The sequence below is a fragment of the Saccopteryx bilineata genome, chromosome 2 (assembly GCF_036850765.1).
Source record: "Saccopteryx bilineata isolate mSacBil1 chromosome 2, mSacBil1_pri_phased_curated, whole genome shotgun sequence".
Lineage (NCBI taxonomy): Eukaryota > Metazoa > Chordata > Mammalia > Chiroptera > Emballonuridae > Saccopteryx > Saccopteryx bilineata.
Window position 1 is genome coordinate 320,038,781 of NC_089491.1, and position 14,517 is coordinate 320,053,297.

Genomic DNA, 14,517 nt, shown 5'->3' on the forward strand with positions numbered 1-14,517 from the left:
ACAATTTAGCCCTAAATCCTTTAGGTAGGACAAAATGTTTTTAAAAATATATGTACCAACAGTGGGGTGGAGCCTTAGTGACCCAGTGTAGGATGTCAGAGCCTAAGCAACGGAGAGATGCCCTGCTTAGCTGTCAGAGGCTGACTGAAGCCTTCAGGTGCCCTCACAGAAAGGCAGCCTGGCAGGGAGTGTCGGAGGCTGAGTGGGCTGAGGGGGCTGTCTGCCTGCAATGAGTGGCCTGGCATAGGGAGTGTACACCATAGAAGAATGGTAAGAGCGTGTCTACAGAAGGCTACATGAAGGGGACGCCCATGTGGAGAACAGCTGCATGGTTGTTGGAGCCAGGGCTGGGAGGGGAGGGCATCCAGTCGGCAGACCAGTGGAGGCAAAGATGACAAATGGTTTCTACACAGGTGATGTTTCAGATAAGTAAATATATTAAGGACATGGGAGCCAGGTTTCTCATTATTGAAGCTACAAATATGGAAAGGGAAAAAACTTGAATGAACCATGTGTTGTTGCAATTACAGGTATCCATGCAAACTTACACTTTTTAATGGATCTAGACATATTTATGGATGTGGACATAGAAATCATTGTGGATGTAAATCTGTATAACATATATTTTCTTGCTCTGATCATTAGAAGGTCCTGGAAACATTACCCCAAAAGCAATTAGTACATGTAGGGCCCAGATATTTCTTTCTTTCTTTCTTTTTTTTTTTTCTGAAGCTGGAAACGGGGAGAGACAGTCAGACAGACTCCCGCATGCGCCCGACCGGGATTCACCCGGCACGCCCACCAGGGGCACTCTGCCCACCAGGGGGCGATGCTCTGCCCCTCCGGGGCGTCGCTCTGCCGTGACCAGAGCCACTCTAGCGCCTGGGGCAGAGGCCAAGGAGCCATCCCCAGCGCCCGGGCCATCTTTTGCTCCAATGGAGCCTTGACTGCGGGAGGGGAAGAGAGAGACAGAGAGGAAGAAGGGGGGTGGAGAAGCAAATGGGTGCTTCTCCTATGTGCCCTGGCCGGGAATCGAACCCGGGTCCCCCGCACGCCAGGCCGACGCTCTACCACTGAGCCAACCCGCCAGGGCCTAGATATTTCTTTCTATATACCAGTTTCTTCTCAATGAAATCTGGGATCCTTGGAGAAACCCTCATTGTATACTTTGTGCCAATAAATAAGGAACATGCTATAAGGACATGGAAACCAATTGCAGAGGTTTTCACTACTGGAGTATCAGAATAAATAATTATTATAAAGCAAATAATTTAAAACATTTAATAAAGAGGGATATGTAAATACACACTCATTCTCACATATAAATTGAAAGTTTGCTGAGGAATAGGATATTAAGATAGTTTAAAAATAACTCGCAACAAAACGCTTATTAATTACAAAGGTAAAATGAATATTTTATTGTGGAGAAGCTTGACAGATACCATTTTTGTCAAGTGATCAAAGTGAACACTATAAATAAAGAGATATAGCCCTGGATAGTTGGCTGAGTGGTAGAGCATTGGCCCAGCATGTGGATGTCTTGGGTTGAATACCCAGTTAGGGCACACAGGAGAAGCAGCCATCTCTTTCTCTATTCCTCCCCTCTTGCTTCTCTCTCTCTCTCTCTCTCTCTCTCTCTCCATCTTCTCCTTCTGCAGCTATGGTTCAACTGGAGCTAGAGCTAGTTGGCCCTGAGCGCTGAGGAAGATTCCATGGCCTCTGCCTCAGGCACTAAGAAGAGCTCAGTTGCTGAGCAAAGGAGCAATGTCCCTGATAGGCAGAGCATTACCCCCTAGTGGGCTTGCTGGATGAATCCCAGTCAGGGCATATATGAGATCCTGTCTCTCTGTCTCTCCTCTCACTGAATTAAAAAAAAAAGAGAGAGAGATAATGAAATCACATACCACCTGATAGAATATAATAAAAAAAGACATCACTTCTTATTATGTCTGCCAAGAATGTAGCACCTGAAACTAAACATGAGACCACAGTTAAGGAATATCTGCAAAATACTAGCCCTGTAATCTTCAAATATGCCAAAGTCATGAAAATCAAAGAGAGGTTGGAATGTTCAAGACCAAAGAGACATGAAAACGAATTCAATGTGTGATTTTTGAATTGAATCCGTTCACTGTAGAGGCCATTGTGAGGACAATTCAGTAAACTTGAAAGGAGGATGGGTATTACAAGATACTAATAATATAACACTGCCAATATTTGGATCTTGATGGCCCCTTGGTTATGTAGAGAACATTTCTTGTTTGTAAGAAATACACACTGAAGTATTTGGAGATGATTGGCTTAAGGTTGGTAACTTACTCTCCATCAGTTCAGGGGAAAAAAAAATTGTATCAGACTTTCAATTTTTCTGTAACTTTGTGACTGTATTAATATTTTCCCAGGTTCTCCATGGAGAATTGAAATTTATGGTAAACAAAACAGCCATTTATTCAATGAATCTTATTAGATGAAATGGTCAGACACCTCAAAATAAAATATGCTAACCATTGTTTGAACTGGTCAGCTGAAAAGGTACAGTGGTAGTGCGGGAGGGAGAAGTCATTTCTGATGGGTAAGATGAAGACGATTCCATGGAGTCACACTGAAACCAACCGGAATGCATGGAAAAGGAGTCGGGACATCCGGAGCAGGAAAAAGCAGCAAAGGCTCAAAAACGAAGCTTAGTTGTTTTTTCTTCTCTCTCTCAATTTTTTTTTTTTTTGAGAAATTGGATGGCTAATGAATCCATTAACTAGGAGAGAAGAGTGGGGAAAGGTGGGTTTTAATAGACATTCCTAAATATAGACCTTTTATTTAAAAATTAACATCTAATAAAGAAAGCATTCCAAACTTAGCAAAGGGTTAGATTTTCAGTAAAAGTCTTGAGCAAATTGACCATTTTCATTAAAAAGTAACATTTTTCAAAAATAGAGCAAATTTTTGGCCCTGGCGGGTTGGCTCAGCTATAGAAAGTGGGCCTGGAGTGTGGAAGTCCCTGGTAGGGTTCCTGGGTCAGGACACACATGAGAAGTCACCATCAGCCTCTCTACCCCTTCCCTTCCGCTTTCTCTCTCTTTCTCTCTCTCTCTCTTCCTCTCCTGCAGCAATGGCTTGAACAATTCAAGCAAGTTGGCCTTGGGCACTAAGTATGGCTCCATAGCCTCCCCCAGGCATTAAAATAGCTCCTTCACCTAGGAATGGAGCAGTAGCCTCAGATGGGCATGGCATCAGCCCCAGACAGGAGGTTGCCAGTGGATCCTGGTTCAGGCACATGTGACAGTCTCTCTGCCTCCCTGTCTCTCACTTAAAAATAAATATATATATGTCAAATATTTATTATATTAATGTAAAATTTTAGTCACCTAATACCTAGCCAAAATCATGCAAATGTTCATTTAATTTGGGGTTAAGAAAATACTTTTACACTGACAAGAAATAAAATGAACCACAAAGAAAGAAAAGGGTCTGAAAAGGGTCAGATTATATAAAAATGAAATAAACTGGGATGATATTTAAAAAAAAAATTCAAAATTTAAATGTCTTAATAGTTTTTTAAAAAAAACCCACCCTTTTAAATCAATAAAATACACCAAAATGGAAAAAGGACGGGAAAGGTGTGAACACTTTTTAAAATGAAATATACAAATGATGAATGAAAATGAAGAAAAAGTTCAATTCACTAGAAACTTTCTAGTAAATTACATACAATAGAGGCATACGGCCACTTTATTCGCATCTGTTCTAACATGTATTGCTGTAGGCGCTGAGGAGCACTGGTGGACAAGAAGCAGGAGCTGGGCAAGCGGAATGACATTTGAACAAATGTGTAAAACTCCCCACCTTTCTAAAAGTTTTAATTTATATTAACAGCTTATGTCTCTAAAATTTTTAAAGGCTGATAAGTTCCTCATGAAATAATTTTACATGTCATTTAAACTCTTTAAATATTGAAACACATTTTTCCTAAAAATAAAAATGTATTCATGGTTTTTCTAATTCCCAAAGTTATAGACACCCATCATAGTAGATTCCAGGAATATGGAGGAATCTTAAGGAAACAATACAAATGATTAATAATGTTGTTACCCAGAGGAACCCACCATTAACAGTTTGATACATATCCTTCCAAAACGTTTGCATTGAAACTTGTTTTTTAAAAGCTGTTGTGTCTTTCCTCGTGTCACAGAGATTCGAGCTTTACATTTGTCAGTGACCAGTTCCCTCCCACTTCTCTTCCCCCCACCCCCTCCCCATCACACCACTTACACTCATTTCCTACCAGTCACCTTTCACATATTAACCCAATTTAAGCCTTCAGACAATGCAGCTGGGTCAGTACCACCATTCACATGTTAATAGAGAAAACTGAGTCTCGGGGTTGTAATTGTTTCGCAGTGCAGTGATTTGTTTTTAAGGTGAAGCTGAAGGTCAGGGAAGGTTTGTCAGATTTCAAAGCCCTTGCCCTCCTCTCTGTACCATGATGATCACAGCATTTCAAACTTCAGTTTCACATCTGAAAGGAAATTAGAGTGAGTTGAATGTTGCTTATAACACACTTTCAAAAATCTGTGTACAGTTTATGTCATTACTCCTTTTATTCTAGAATAATAATAAAAGGGTATAGAGAAAGTGAAGGGAGTAAAATGGAAGAGATAAATGTCATCTCCATCATCTTTCTAAAGAAAAGACTAAATAGCCTGACCAGGCGGTAGCGCAGTGGATAGAGTGTCAGACTGGGATGCCGAGGACCCAGGTTCGAGACCCTGAGGTCGCCAGCTTGAGTGTGGGCTCATCTGGTTTGAGCAAGGCTCACCAGCTTGGACCCAAGGTCGCTGGCTCAAGCAAGGGGTTACTCGGTCTGCTGAAGGCCCGTGGTCAAGGCACATATAAGAAAGCAATCAATGAACAACTAAGATGTCGCAACAACAAACTGATGATTGATGCTTCTCATCTCTCTCCGTTCCTGTCTGTCTGTCCCTATCTATCCCTCTCTCTGACTCTCTCTCTGTCTCTGTAAAAAAAAAAAAAGACCAAATAGGTTTGTTTAACTTAAAGAAGAAATTGAAATATTGACTATATTCTTAAAGATTAAGGTTCTAATACATGTTTTATATCATTATAAATTAAAAGGAATATAAATTAAAATTAAAGCAGAAGTATTTGAAAACAAGGAATGATATTTTCATTGTCAGGCTACCTTCAAGAGAAGCTCTAGGGTTGTTACCTCTTGAGAAATTTGTGTAAAGAACAGATATTCACCTATCTTAACAATTTACACAATTACATACTGAAGTCAGCATTAGACTTCATCAATGAACTAATCCATTAAACGAATACTTATTGTGGACCTACTGTGTGCCCAGCAGTGTGTGGCCTGGTGTAAGCAAGCTGACTCAGACCATATAATTTGTTTAAGTCCAATGCCACTACAAAACTCCTGCAACATGTCTTATGCAAGTGATTTTGTTTGTTCACTTCTACTGACTCTACTCCTTGCCAACTACATCTGTAGTCTTGACCTGGTTAGTTTGTACAGGTCCACAATCCCTTGTCCACAGTCCTTGGGAGATACATTTTAAAAATCAGAATTCTTTGGATTAAAGAAAGGCGAAGAGGTAGAATTCTGATTATTACATAACAATACCTGCTGAGTCAGGGCAGTATCTTATAATCAAACACAGTAAACTAACTTCAGTGAAATATGTTCATACTGGCACTGACTAGTTAGCTAAGTGGATAGGGCATTGCTTTGGCATATGGATGTCCTGGGGTTAGATCTGTGATCAAGGCACACATAAGAAGCGACCATCTGCTTCTCTACCCCTGCTCTCCCTTTCTGCTCTCTCTTCCCCTCCCACAGCCAGTTGCTTGATTGGTTTGAACAATAGCCTCAGGTGCTAAGGATAGCTCTGTTGGTCTGAGTATAGGCCCCAGGCACTGAAAATAGCTGGTTTGATTGGAGCATCAGCCCCAGATGAGGGTTGCCAGGTGGATCCCAGTGAGGGTGCATGCAGGAGTCTATCTCACTATCTCCCTTCCTCTTACTTAAAAAAAAGAAAAAGAAAATAAATATATGCATACAAACCTAATATACATATATGGGATTTAATTACTAATGAAAAAAGGGTACCAGTGTTCTTTACAGTTCTCATAGCCTTTTATAAGTTAACAGTCTTTGTGCATCTATGAGAGACTCAGTTGTTTTTTGTTTGTTTGTTTGTTTTACCATGGAGTCTATTTATTTTAGTCTGTCCTGGGAAATTTGTTTTCTGTGGAAGAGTCTTTGAGAAATGCTATGATAGTGATATGAGGAGACCATGGCTTACCCTTACCCTTACCCTTATTTGTTTTACAAATTTTTAAATTCATGATTATATGGCCTAAGTAAAGCACAGATATAAATCCCTAGAAGATATTGATAAATATTCCAAAATAACAAGGAAATTATCTGCATCTTAAGCAAAGAATCTCATAGGGAGCCTTTTTCAGAACCTCCATTTTACAGCTGTCTTAGTCCATTTACCATTATAACAGAAATGCTGAAAGCTGGGTAGCTTAGAAATAACAAAAATGTATTTATTTCTCACTGTTCTGGATGCTAAGTCTAAGATCAGGGCACTGACACATGAAGTGTCCTGTGAGGCCTTACTCCCTCAGTGAGGTACTTCTTCTCACTTTAATACCTGTGCCTGAAGTCCTGAGGGGTTTCTCTGGGGTCTCGAGGACACTAATCCCATCCTGAGGGTTCCTCCTTCATGATCTAATCACTTCCTAAAGACCCCACCTCCAGATACTTCAACTTAGGCATTTCTTTTTGTGGGGGGAAGCACAAATATTTGAAATTTGCAAGGAGATACTTTTGGGGTCAAAATACTTTTTTATTAATTCAGTGAGAAAAGGAGAGGCAGAAACAGACTCTCACATGCACCCCGACTTGGATCCACCTGGCAGGCCCACTAGGAGGCAATGCTCTGCCCATCTGGGGCATTGCTCCATTGTTCAGCAACCAAGCTCTTCTTAATGCCTGAGACGGAGTCCATGGAGCAATCCTCAGCATCCTGAGGCCAACTTGCTCCAATAAAGCCATGGCTACAGGAGAGGGAGAGAGAGAGAGAGAAAGAAGCGAGAGGGGAGGCATAGAGAAGCAGATGGGCGCAATTCCTGGTCATCCACATGCTGGGTTGATGGTCTACCACTGAGCCAACCACCCAGGGCCTCAAAATACTTCTTACTTGCTAATTGAGTTTATTAGTCAGCCACTAATCCTTGGTGTTAAGAAGGACCGCCTTTTCCTTGTCTTCCATTATGGGCATTCATCTGCCCTGGAGGGCAGGGTAAATTCACCAGGACTGTGTGTAACTTTAGGAATGGTGTTACCATTTATAAAAGGAGGAAACAGCATAGGAGAGGATGAAATTTAGTCAAGTACAGGAATGGGGTAATTAATAGAAAGAGAAGTACTGTTATCAAAGGATTTTGACTACTTTACACTTTTGTTAATTTAAGACTTACTTTTCTGAGAGAAATACAATGTAAATAAGAATTTGGAAATCAGGTTCAAGTAAGGAAAAAATATATGTTTTTAAAGAATTCTAATTTTCAAAAGTTATTAACTAAGAGAAAATGTCCTACTTTTTAAAAAGGTATGGGAAATAAATACTGTGCAGTAAAGCCTAATTTGCTTCATAAAACTTTTTTAAGCATTATCAGATACTGGTTTTGGAAGCAGTGTTTTCTTGGAAACAAAGCACATCAATTGCTTCAGTGAAGAAAAGAAATATACACATTTAAAAATCAAAATCACCTTTTTAAAATAAAAGTTTTATCTATTGTATAATAGGTAAACTACTGTGAAATGTAGTTGCCTGTTTAACTTTATATATGCTTTGATTTAGGCAGTTTAGCTAATTCAAATAAAATTTGTGAAGTTAAGCACTTTCAAGAAAAGGAATAGGAGAACCGAATTTAACCTGGAGTGTCTCTTTTCTTCTCCTGTTATTCATTTGAAGTGCCCTATCAGTTTGAACTGACCAACTTCAGTCATTTTTACCCTTTTATTTTTTTTTTCTCTAATGTAAACTGAAATTCCCTGCTGTTCATGGTATTTAGTGTTTAGCATCATTTAATGAGCAGGTATTATTAAACTTAAAAGGTCCTTGTCTGTGCATCTCTGATTAGTTAGTGAAGGAACCAAAGAATTTCTCTTAATATATTTGATGCTGCCCTATTTTACATATACGTGCTTTTTGATGAAGTAGAAAGTAGTAATTTTGGTGAAAGTAGGATGGATTGTGTCAAGTGAATATGTGCCCTTCTATTAATTTGTAGAATATAGCTTGTTTACAAATGTCACTGTATGATATTTTCCCTTATAGAGTTATGTGTGTAGATTTCCAAATAATTCATTATGCGTTAATTCATTTTTATGAAAGGATAGATATATAGGTAATTAAAAATAGATGCTTTAAAATATCAAGGTTTAGATAAGCCTTAATATAAAAGCAATAGTTTAATGAATATATAATATAATAAATGCAGTCTTTAATACTAAACTCTTTAAATCAGACAATTTCATACTACTCTTAATTGCAGTTTCTTTTAAATTATAATAAGGAATAAACTATTAACTAGTAAAGAAATGGTAGCATTCATTAATTGCACACTTCCTGACATTGCTGATATTTTATTAGTAGTTATAAGTTTGCTCTTAGGAAGAGAAGAATATCTGTGAAATAAATAGCATGAAGCGAAAATAATGAGGCTACAATGCAAGCCAATGTCAGATAACCTGTAATAAGTTACAGATGGCACGTGCGACGTTAACATTGGTAACAGGTAAAAGATGTAACACTGCTGCCTACTGGTGAGAAGCAGTAGTGCTCCAAGCGTAAGTGGAAATAGGTGTATCCAGAATGTAGGTAACAGACATGGTCACATAGGGTTGCTTTCATTGCTACCTATGACCCACAATATTATTTTCATTAGTATTAACAGTGTTTCATGAGAGTAAATTTTCTGATATGAGACCTTTTTTTATATATCTGGAGCATCTATTTAAATAGTGTATTTGTTCTCTCGTTGTAATAATTTGGTGCCTATACAATTTTTCTTGTGAGTGGCCTTTCTTTGATAACATTGACTTATTTATTTTTTACTATCTGCATTTCCAAACTATGTTTAGTTAAAAAATAAGATCTTGTCTCTGAAAGACAAGTGATAATTTTAGTAATAGATAACTGGATATTTAGATAGTCCAATGAGACCTTTTATTCAGACAAAGAAGTATGATTTTTATATGCAGCAATCAACATCTGATAAGTCTAATTGGAAAAAATGAAAATCATACTGCTTTAAAGCACTGGTGTCAAATTTTAGCAAATGAAAAATCAAGTGTATCTCTATTGGGGGTTTATTGTTCCTTGTTGTTACACTTAAAATAAGCTCAGAGTTTTCTATGCTAGAAATGAAATTTTTGCTAGATTTACCTTGGCATATATATTAGTTTTTTGTCCAATAAACTAATTTTGTTTATAACCTTGAAAAGCAATTAAGGGTATTTTTAACATTAACTCAACTGAAAGTGAAGCTTTAATTTTATAACCATGGTTAGTTTAATATTTGTTGTGCAGTGTTTATAGTGTTTGTATGGGCATGACATGATCGACTTAATTAAATGTGATGATTTCATTATTCTGATTTGAATCCTTCTTGCACACATTTTAGCTTTATTTTCAGATATTTATTACACATGACTTATTAAAACACCATGAACTATAAAAATAGTTGTTAAAAAGTGAGGAAACTACTCTTTCATTATGTATAACTTTCTCACGTAACAGCATTATTGCTCTTTCCATCCTGCCAAAGAGTTGAGTAAAAACTAAATTAACAAAAGAGAGAAAAGAGAAAGTGTTTTTTATGTATCCCAAATGCACCTTTGCTTTTAGAAGGAGAAAAAAAAATAGAGGTCATATTGTTTTTCTCAAGGTGTAAATACACTCCTTATACATTGATTCTCTTCCTTTCTGTCCCGTTTCCTCATTCCCTTTTCCTCTTCCCCTCCCGTGTTTGTATGTCTGTCTTTATTTATATCTATACAGCACCTTTTCTTTTGTTACTGTAGGTGGATATTGCCATTAAATTCTTGCCCAGTAAAATTGGAAGGCTTTAAGTATTAATTCTTGAGAATTTTATTTCTGCTTGTTTTATTAACGTGGACAAAGAGAACAAGAGGCGGGGAGGGCAAGAAGGAAGGAGAGGGAGGAAAATCAGAGAATTAGAGAAAGAACAATAAGAGAAAAGGTAGAGCTAACAGCAAGTGAAATGGAAATAAATCAGATTACATTGTATGAAAATTCTGTGTATCAGAGAAAGTTATAAAGTGTGACTGCTGTCTAAATGTGTGAGAAATTGATGTTTGTATGCTTTAGATAATTTTCACAAGGTACAAAAGAAATTAATAAATGGTATATAAAACATCCATGGAAGGTTTAGTGGTAGCTAAAAGATGAATAGTTAGAATTACAATTTAACTTGCTTTACTAATAGAACTTATCAGACCACCAAGAAGGTGTTTCAATAGCAGAGATAGTAGCCAGAAGTCCCTATACTGAAATATAGCAAGTGTTTCTACTGTGTGAAAGTTTCTGCTGCTTCATACCATATGCAGCAGTTTGAAAAACCTAGTGCTAAGAGTAGTCTGCACTGTGGCCTTTATCATCTTAAGTTTTTCACCTAGAAATAGTTTTCAGAAAAGGGATGAGAAGAATGCTATAGTATTCTCTTTAACAATATGAATCATTATATGTTAATACTTTTACCTCAGAAGCCAACAAGAAAATAAAAGAATTACATATATGGACAAAAAGCTCTTTTGTAAAGCTTAAGTTCTTCTCTATTTTATTTCTGTGTGAATATTTAACAGAATTTTTTTTACCTCTGTATCTATTTATGGTATTTTACAAATATATGCATGTTTAGCTCTGCCACATTTTGAAAATTTTGCTTAAAATGATATATAAAAGTTCTCAAATATATATAATATATAAAAGATATACATAATTCTCAAATATTATTAAAGTTTTCCTGTTTTATAAAATGCAAAGCTGTATTTTTCAGTAATGTTTTATTTGTAAAATTGAGCAATCATAATGATAATTAAAATGCTTCATTTACATATTTGTTTTATTTATGAACTTTGATACATTCAGCATCAACTTATTATTTTTTGTATCATGAAAAGATATCAAAAACATAAATATATCAAAACATAGCTTGATTAGCAGATTAGGCTACCACAATTTAAAATAAAATTTTAACCCTTATTTTCTGTCCTTGATTACTTTAAGTCAAAATTTATGTAATAATAATTTGTTGCTATAATTTCTGAAAAAATGTAAAACATACCAATATTTCAATTCATAGCTTTAACATTAACAGGTAATAGTGTTTGTGTCTTTGACCCCATCCTAGGTAATATACAGAATGTGTCTTTTCTTTCTCTTCATCGATAATCTCATATTTAAGGAAAAGCACTTTTTAAATTACAAATTCAAAGTGGCCGGAAGAAAATAAACCTTCATAGTTGCATAGTCTACTTTAGTATTTGTTACTTTTTCTACACTGTCCTATTAGTAACCTTTGGTGTTTATTTTGCTGTAATTTTAAAGAGTTCTATCATTTCTCATTAATGAAACAGTCCTTTAAATGTAAGAGTAAGCTCTTTATTTGGTTAGAGAAAAGTTACCTGTTTGCTTAATTACCACTGATTTAGCATTTTTATATCATTTACCGGAAAATTTTAACCATTATTTTTAAGTTGGAGTCAACATGTTTTAGACTTGTTTTTGGAAATAATATTGCCTTAAAAGGCCTAATAGCAATTGCATGATTAAAACTTGTTTAATAAGCCTGACCAGGTGGTGGCGCAGTGGATAGCACATCCGACTAGGACACCAAGGACCCAGGTTCGAAACCCTGAGTTCGCAGCTTGAGCACGGGCTCATCTGGTTTGAGCAAGGCTCACCAGCTTGAGCAAAGGGTCACTTGGTCTGCTGTAAGGCCCTGCTCAAGGCACATATGAGAAAGTAATCAATGAACAACTAAGGTACCACAACAAAGAATTCATGCTTCTCATCTCTCTCCCTTCCTGTTTGTCAGTCCCTATCTGTCCCTCTCTCTGTCTCTGTCAAAAAAGAAAAAAGAAAAAACGAACTTATTTAATAAAATAAAACATTTTTATTAGAGCGATAGATATTCTATTCTGGCTTCTTTTTTCCTCCTAAGATAATCATATAAATTGGATACCTCTACACGACAAAAATAGTTTTATTTTATTTTTAAAGAACTTACAAAAAATCTAGTTACTTCCAGTGAAAAATAAACTCAATACATTTTAATTAGTATTTTATTGACTCTTTACGTTTTTTCTTTTCATATGAATATTTTAACTGAATACTTAAATCTTTTTCGCTTCACATACTAAATGTTAGCTGGCTATGCCACCCTGGCAAGGTACTTGACCTTTCTCTGCCTAAGTTTTTAATTCTTTTTAATTTCTTTCATACATAAGTCAAAGTTAACTTTTCTAAAATACCTGTAATCTTATTACTGTCCAGCTTTAATAATAATTTTGAAACTCTTATTACCTAAGGAAAACAATTCAGACTCCTCCTTCTGACATTTAAGATCCTCCAATTTCATATCTAATTTGCCCTTGTGTATTCCACTACTCCCTGACTCGTTGAGTAAGCTCCCGTCAATCTATACTATATGCCAGTTGCAAGATACACCTCATCATAATATTTTCAGTTTTGCATCTCTTTGGAGCATTCTCAAATATATTTCCTTTTACAGAAGTCTTGCTTATTCAGTGGGAGACCATTTCCAATCCTAGGTTCTCCTCCATATAGGCTTCCACAATCTCCCAGGATGAGTTTCCAGAGTTCAGAGTTCACACCACATGACATTTGTCCTCCCTTAATGTACTAATCATACTCTACCTTGTATTCTAGGTAGGCCAGATAAGACCCATATCTTACCCATATTACATAATTGGAATTTTTCAAGGCAGAGGCTAAATTGGGTTTTACTATGAATCCCTTCTCTGCTTCCCCACAGCATCTAACGTAGTACTCTGTACATAAAAGATGGTCTGTGATATCTGTGCAATAATTATTAGGGAGACCTGTGGCATAACAGAAAGAACAAGCATTTGAATAAAAAGACTTGGGTTTGAAGACTGGATTAAATACTGTTTGACCCTGAGCAACTTAACCTATATGACTCCCAGTTTCTTCAGTTTGTAACAAGGGGCTATATTATTATCTAATTTGGAGGCTGGATGCAAAAATGAGAAATTATGTGTGTAAAACATTTAAAATATGTCTGTATGTAGTAGATGCTGAATAAATATTTACATTTTTGTTTCATGTGATGAAACTCATTTTATCATTAGCCATGTAAACTATGGGAGTGCTTGTGAGGTTGATCACTGCAGATATGCTAACAGAGCTCACTTTTGAATAACAGATAGCATGTGTTGTCTTGAGGAAAAAAAAATTACCACTGCCTTTGTAAAGATGTCCTCATTACATTATGGCCACAGATGAGTGGTTCCCTTGTTCGCTTATGTTCGCATATGTCAACTATTTCGTCTCTGAAATCTCCCTCTCAACAGTAGTGCTACAGTGCAGTAGGTAGACAATAGATGAATGTAACAATAGTAAAAATAAAGACTGTTGCCACCTTCATCTATTAAATATTTGATTTATTTATTCATTTATAAAGCAACAAGTATTTGAAGACTTTATGTGCAGATCATGCTGGTAGGATACAATATTGATCTAGGAACAGATCTTACTCTTAGTGAATTTACAATTTGACACAGGAAAATGAAATATATACATAAATGGTCATGAGATAAAAGAGGCATGGACAGAGTACAAAGGTTATGATTTATTTGCAACCTTGGAGCAAAACTCGAGAGGTGGCCACAGAATAAAATTATGAATCACTATTTTGTATCTCCAAAGGTGGACCATATTCTCTATCTGGCTTGGCGTTGGAATTACTAAAGTGATATAAGAATGTATTTAGACTGATGGAAAGGAAATTGGGATTATCACAAGACTGTGTCTGTATTAAAATGCTGATCAAAATACATACATATAAATGAAATAATTTTTCCCACTCAAATTCTTCACAATCAAAAAGTACACCTGTAACTCAAATTAGCCACACATTTAAAAGTGCATAGACTTCCCTCTGTACTTCACATTTTTATGTGAGCTTAAATAGGAGATAAGCATAACACTCAAAATATGGATATCCAATTTCGAATAAAGGAATTTCACAATATTGCTGTAGAACAATGTAGGCAGTTCTCCACTATTATGTTTATTAAAATATGTATTTCAGCTTTTATCTGTTTGAAATGGTGGCTTCAATTTTGTAAATGCCACAGGTTTAGTTTAGATTTTATTGTTAGAGTGTTACAGTTTTGATAGCACTGGGCAT

General features: G+C 36.3%; 1 protein-coding gene across 2 annotated transcripts in view; it reads left to right on the top strand.

Moving 5' to 3' along the window:
- Positions 1–14,517, top strand: part of FOXP2 (forkhead box P2) — a 673,365-nt gene that overhangs the window by 358,166 nt on the left and 300,682 nt on the right. The gene's annotated exons all lie outside the window — the stretch shown is intronic.